The sequence below is a fragment of the Mytilus trossulus genome, chromosome 3, assembly GCF_036588685.1.
Source record: "Mytilus trossulus isolate FHL-02 chromosome 3, PNRI_Mtr1.1.1.hap1, whole genome shotgun sequence".
Taxonomy (NCBI): Eukaryota; Metazoa; Mollusca; class Bivalvia; order Mytilida; family Mytilidae; genus Mytilus; species Mytilus trossulus.
In genome coordinates this window covers 114,584-122,152 of record NC_086375.1, presented here as the reverse complement: position 1 = coordinate 122,152, position 7,569 = coordinate 114,584, and positions in this window count along the sequence as shown.

The following is a 7,569-nucleotide window of genomic DNA, read 5'->3' as shown; positions in this document are numbered from 1 at the left end:
TAACAAGTTTGCCTTTTGTAAAAACTATTTGAAAATTCGTTTAAGAAAACATAAAATAAACAGAACTTTTAAAACCAAGCTGTTAACAACTGAGCTCTTTGCACAGATAAAGATTGTTCTTTAAATGGGATGATTATATGTTTTCTAATGTATACATTAACATTAATAATTTCAGCAATTCAACTTTTGTAGCAAATATTTAATGTTTGAACCAGAGTCCCAACTTATTAATCTTTGAAACCTTTGTTCAGGTGTAAATATTTTGCATTGCATTCTCTATAAAACATCTAAAGTATTTATGCTGATGTAATTGTTGGAATGCACTGCAGGTTTATATCCAATACTCTGGTACTTATTACCTACTTTACCTGCTAACAATATCAGTTTTAAGATAAACGATCGAGATATTCTGGCAGTGATTAGAATGTTTATTTCACTGATTATATATTAAACGTATATATATTACATTGTAACTGCAATATAACATTTCAATTATAAAAATAAACATCCAAAATGTATGCTATTTGCATTGAAAACGACTATTAAAATACAAATTGTAAAATAAACAGAAATGTTATCAATGCTCCATCTGTTTATTATTGGGTTGATAAAAAGAAGAAATTATTGCATATTTATCACTGCACTGTGAGACACTCATGAGACAAAGTGTGACATGAATGAGGAGATGGAGGTGTGGTTTGTTTGTCAGTGCAACATCAACTTAAAAACAGTAGAGAGGTCGACAAATACAACAACTGATGTTTCGGCAATATTCTAAGCTTTTATACTAGCTTGTCTAATTAAGTAGGGCAGTACAGTTGGACATCATTGAGAATTAAAATGTATGTAGGAACATCGACTGAAACCTAAAAAAAGGTGAATATCATTTCATTTGACGTCTTCGATTAAATCTGACATTAACAGGTAACAAGATTGAATTGAAACACGAAAAAAACATATATAACTGTTTATACTCCCAGGGTATATAATTTCAACTTGACAAGGAACGAATCAGATAAAAATTATCCAAAACACGTTTGTTAAATACTAAAATACAACAAATCTAAACAAGAAAAAGAAAATTGACGTAAATAATGCTGTTATAAATCAGACATTATTTTTAATTGGCATTCATTTAAAGAATTTAACCTATCTGTAACAGTACATTGTTAATTCTTACAACAGATAAGTTAAACCTGTATTTTAACTGACGAGAAGCATTAATTTTATTTCAATTACCCATTCTTGATGGTATACTATTGATTTGTGTATGTAATGTCTGGTGTCTGGATTGTGTTAAAGTCAATGACATATCAAACACACGCAAATGTCTAAACACCCAAAAATATCATTAAACAAGTGGAACACCAAGTAAACAATTATGACAGGAATATGACAGTTGTTTGATGAGTTTGAGTTATTGATATTGCTGTTTGATTAGAGAGTTTCCGTTTTAAATTTTCCTCGCTTTTCAGTATTTTTGTGATTTTACTTTTTACGATATTTACGACATTGAATCATTACTTTTGAAAGTCTCGTTTATCAAAACGTTGTCAGTACAGCGATATCAAAACAACATGTTTTGATTTGATATTCAAATACTGTACATACATACACACAAATGGGACAAAATGTCAACAAACACATATATATGCTACGGACAATAACAACTTTGTTTCCATAGCAAAGGTCGCGGAAAGTGGTACCACAGACATTAATAAGTAATGTAATACCAAAAAAATAATTTTATTTTTGAACGCAGATTTAACTTTTATTACGATTTCAGTCTTCTATAGCCGTCAGGTTCATATCAGCATTTATAAAAAACATGTCATGTGAAATAATCATATTGTCACATTCTCTTCTTTGGCAGCTATATGGCAACAATAATCAGATCATATAGAAATTGTCTACAGAAAGAAGAAACACTTCTGAATATTTAGTGGAATTATTAATTATCTATAAATTTCGTTTAATAACAAATTAAACAGATTGATGCATCCATATTCAAATTAATGTCTGGCTATTTATAGGCAAGTATATGACATGTGATTTTATAATTGTTGAAGGACATATAGTGGCTTGTAATTGATAACTACCACTTCATTCAATCTATGATTGATAAATTGTCTCATTGACAATTATAACAACTTTTATCATTTTATAAAAATAGATAAACGTATCTGCATTCGTATTATAATGAAATGTTTTTATCCCATAATTTCGCCAGTTTTGACAGTAACGTTCAACATATGTGAACATGCAATATATTGATAATCAAATTACCACTCTAACAATAACACGAATTACGCCAAAAAAAGTAATTAATATGGTTCTCAACCTTCACAAATATTTAAGGTTATCAGTTTCGAAAATTTCATTTATGTTTACATGTACATGTAATTTGCGAGTTGACGACTCATAGATACGAAAAGAGGGAAAAAATTAAAAGATGACAAGAAAACGATATGAATCGTCACAAATGGAATTTGGTGTTCTCGTCCCTGTTCAATTATACTGAAATTTTCATGTTTTCTAGACTCGGGGGGGGGGGGGGGGGGGGGGGGGGAATTCAGAATTTAGTAAACAGTGTCGTATTTTTCATGAAGACGGGAGCCCCTTATTTTATCTTTGATATTTCTTCATAAGATTGTGGTCGTATTGATATATTCGCACCTTACTTTTCATTCATTTAATAATATCCGCGCCTGAACAGGCGCAGACAACTCTTCCAGGTAAACATTTGTCGGAACATCCATTTCGCCGCCACATAACTTAGACAGAACTGGTCATCCTCTTTTTTCCACTATTCGGAACATTAATCTCAATTTATATGAAAAATAGGAGACGTTGCTTAATCGCCAATGTGATAGATATTCACAATAAGTCTGATTTAATCATCTTAAGTTGGTCGTATGGTTTTCAATCATGAGCAAAATTCATATATATATAATCATAGTGAGCTGTAAAATGATATCAAAGATCTTTGTCTATGTTATTGTGTTCTCATATTTATAGCATGCCTGTAAAAAGACGAATAAAGTGTGTCGTATTTTCTATTTTTGTAACTCAAATATTTAAGTTTATTTTAGTATAATAACATGTTTCCGTTATAACTGTTCACAAATGTATTTCATCATTAATATACATGCTTGTTGCGTGTTTCTGTATCAAGTGTAAAATTATCAGTCTAATTATGTAATAATATAAAAGCATCGGATTTGGTGACTATAATCTCTTAGATGTTTTATTTTTGAAATAAAGCTATTTTTACGAAAAATATCTGATAATTTGATAAGTATAGCACAGTTAATAGATAATGTTATTACCACATCAAATATAATTATGATAACACCATTATTATTTTCTCGTTACTTTTGATAATTAAGTTTATGATATGTTCTGATATTTTTGTCCTGTGTTTAGGAAAGCTTGCTCTCTAACAGAAAATATATTACCCCATCACATCCAAAATAAGCCTGTTGATATAAAAGTCAACAACAAATCAGCATTTCATTGGTTTTCGTTCGTTGTTACCTGCTTTAATTATTGTATTTTTTGTTTTGTTTGTTATTTACAGGATAAATCTTGTCTGTTTTCTTTGTCAATTGTTTCATTATTTCATGCCGTTGCCAATTAGTATTACTGTTTACTGAACTATATAAACTAAAGTCATTATTGAATGATGTATGGTGACCTGTAGTTGTTTGTACAATGTATTATCATCCTTTTGATCCCTTAAATAGTTGTAAATTCCTGCGAGTGACATCGGCAATCAGGCAACATCGCCTAATTAGTTTTAATATAAAAATAAACAAAATGTTATTCAAACGACCAGTCATCAACCCCCATACTAAAATCAAAACTATCGATACTAACTGCAAATAACCAGCTAAGTCATATTGACCTTCTAGGTGCAGCTAAGGTCAAACTTATTGCATTATTTCCCTAATCACTTTATAAAAGCAATAAACAGACAAATACATAGAAGTTTTAACTGTTTATTGATTTTTCCGATATCAGCTGAGTGGGTTTATTTCAGACAACAAGACAGCAGTGTCGTAATTATCTAACATAACTATATATGGTAAAATTAGAGCTATATTTAGATCACAATCGTTAACTAGAAGCGTGTTGTATCGTCATTAGCACTAAGCTCTGCTTATAATAGAGATACTTACGTAAACATTTTGAAACCTAGCTACTAAACAAGTTATAAATAGTACGATTAAAAATATATTAGTATAGTGCACAATAAATAGCGCCTCATATGGGTAAATCAATTTAGATGTCAAACTGCATTATAAATTATGTTTCAAAATAATGTCATCGTTTTGTAACATGGCGAAATTTCCTACGCGATATTAATTTTGGATTACATGCACTCTTACGTTGTGAAAGTTTATCAAAGCTCTTGTACCTTTATCGGATATGGCTATACTTTAGGTCATTTTTATTTTGATTAGCTTTTACAAAAGTTGAGTTTGCAACTAGTGTTGCCTCGAGCATCACTTAAGATATTGTCATTTTCGAAATGCACATCTGTTACAGTACAGTGTGTATCCATGGCCATATACTATTGTAGAACTCTTAAATAGACATTTGCCAAAGTCCTTAATTTTACTGTATTATAAAAATAAGATGGGAGTAGAACGTAAAATAAAAAAAAAAATACCAAACTCCGAAAAAAATCAAAACGTAAAGTCTCTAATTAAACACCGTGAATTAAATGACCAAATCAAAAACATAAGCACAACAATCAAATGGATAACAACTATCATATGTCTGATGTTATAGTGACAACGATGTGTAAACAAGACAAACAGACATAATAGGTAAAGATATCATAAATAGCAGTCAACATTGGGTTATAATCTTAACCACTATAAAACAAACAAATATGTACCAAAAAAGAACAAAAAGTAGTAGTTTTTATTCTGTTCATAACATTCGTCAGCGGCTATGAGGTTAGTTTTAATTGCAAATCTTAAATTGTCTTTACAACTTGGTGAATGATTTATACAAAAATTTCGATTTGAAATATCTTCTGTTTATAATTATGTAATTTGAAACCAAATATATATATGAAAGGTTGTAACGAAACTTTAACCTTGTTACTCCTGCAGGAACATTTTTCTTGTTACTCCATTGGGCATATTGATCTTATACATTCCTCAGGTACATTAACATTGCTACTTTGACTCCTTTGGAAACATTGACCTTGTAAGTTCATCAGGAACACTGATCTTGTAACTCAGTCGTGTATATTGATCATATGAATCCACCAAGAACATTATAATGTATACTGTGACTCCTGTGGGAACTTTAACCTTGAAATTCTTTCAGAAACATTGACTTTGTAACTCCCTTCTAACTTTCTTAGAAATGCTGATCTTGTATATCCATCTGTAAGTGTGTCCTTGTAATTACCACAGGAACGTTGGTCCCATCAAGATCATCGACCAAGAATCTCCCAAGGGAACAATTAATTTTTAATTTGATTGTGGTAAAGCTCCATATCGTTTAATTTTAAATCCAACCAGAAATGTCCCCACAATATTTTTTTGAAAAAACGTAGTTTTTTAAGATAGCGACATGTTATCTTTTTTTTTATAACGTCAGAAACTACCTGTATGAAAACTTCGAGTTGCATAAGGTCGATTTCTATCCGAAGCGGCTTATTTGTTACCTTGCTTTTGTTTTACATTCCCCAGGTCAAATTTATTGAGCATGATTAAAAAAACATCTGAATGGATCAAAACGAATAGTGAAAATTCCTCTGCCTAACAGTTGACATTTGAGCAGTTATTTTGTTCCGACTTTGCGTTTTTTCCTATCAAACTACTTCCGACGCTTTAAAATTCTGCTATGCCTCTAGCTCAGCTGATGATGGTAGGTTTAAACAGTCATGTCGTGCGCTGTGAATCGGTCTCATGCTTTTACTTGACACTTACTACAGATAGGTTCATTGTATTGAAGAATAAGGTTATTTTCATAAGTATTTTTAGATGGTTAGATTACTGTCGGAGTGAAGGTTGTCATTCTTATAGTATTCATATTACCTAATGATAATAAGTTTTAAGAAGACATTTTATATTATATTCATATTTAGTATTTTTCCAAAAAAAAAGTATGAAAATAAGAAGATGTGGTATGACTGTAAATGAGATAACTCTCCCCCAGAGACCAAATGGCACAGAAATTAACAATAAAATTAACGGTACCAATTTTCTTGCACCACATGTAAATTTCGACAATACATGTCTCTTCAGTGATGCTGGTGGCCAAAATATTTGAAATCCAAAGCTTATATAAAACAATACATTAGCTTATATAAAAACTATAGATCACTGCATGGCTTTTGACAATGAACACACCACATTCCATATCGTCAGCAATAAAAGGCACCGAAATGAAAATGTAAAACTATTCAAACGAGAAAACTAATGGTAAGAATTAAAGCAGTAATATGTCATGCAAACAACAAATATTATCGCTCCTTTCTTTCTCTTTAAATTTGTATTACTATTTTATATCTCCGCTACTCTTATCATTGCTAAATAACACGGAATTTTAGGGAAAAATATATATTGAAATGAAATATAAGATAATTTACATCCGGTTTAAACATCAGTTATGTCGTAATAAACACACGCAGGGGGCATTAAGTTGATGAAGACACTCTATATATAGATGTTATTAGCTAATTTTGGATTAAGCTAATGGAGAGTTAGATTTTATAGTGAGAAGAATATCAACATGACGAAAATTATCAAATGGAGATTTAGAAAATATGACGCAATGACAAGTTATCAATAATCAGTATCCATTTTCATACCAAATAAGGACAATACTATATGTAGTATTTGATAAATTGTCAACTGTGTGTACATTTATTTTTGCAAATTGCTTATTTGATATCGATACCAATTGGTGATTCCATGCAGGGTTTTCAAATCGTTGCGCATAGTGTCACAGCTCATTCTTATGCCTAAAAAGGGAAAGGGCGTTGTTCCAAAAAATGAATTAATTTGTTACTGTTTATTATCAAGATAAAAATCGGTCAAATAAGGTTATCAGCGAAATTTTTTAAATGGTATGTTAGATTAAGAAATCAAAGTCCCGGCATGACAACATGTTAAATAATTCAAACGAAAATAACAGCGGCCTCATTAACGACAAACAATAAACAATAAAAAAAAACATAATCTAAACATCCATCAGCAGCTCATGAAGTACTCTTCAAATAGATATGTAACGACACTTTTTATAAACATAAAGGATAAGTTATGCATTTTGGAAATTATTGATTATGTTCTTTTATGAATGAAAATGCTTGAAACACACACTTCATGATACATAACGAGGTGAAAAATGTAAGCTTATACAGGATAACAAACAATTCATGTCATTCCTCAAATGAGTGTTGATGGCATCTTTAGATTTCTTTCAATAAAAACGAATGTTAGCGATCGAGTTGGTATTTCCCGATTACCCGATTACAGACGAAGGTGGTTAACGGTTGGGTTTACAGTCAGGCCATACTATAGACTTACAAATCGCGTTCAC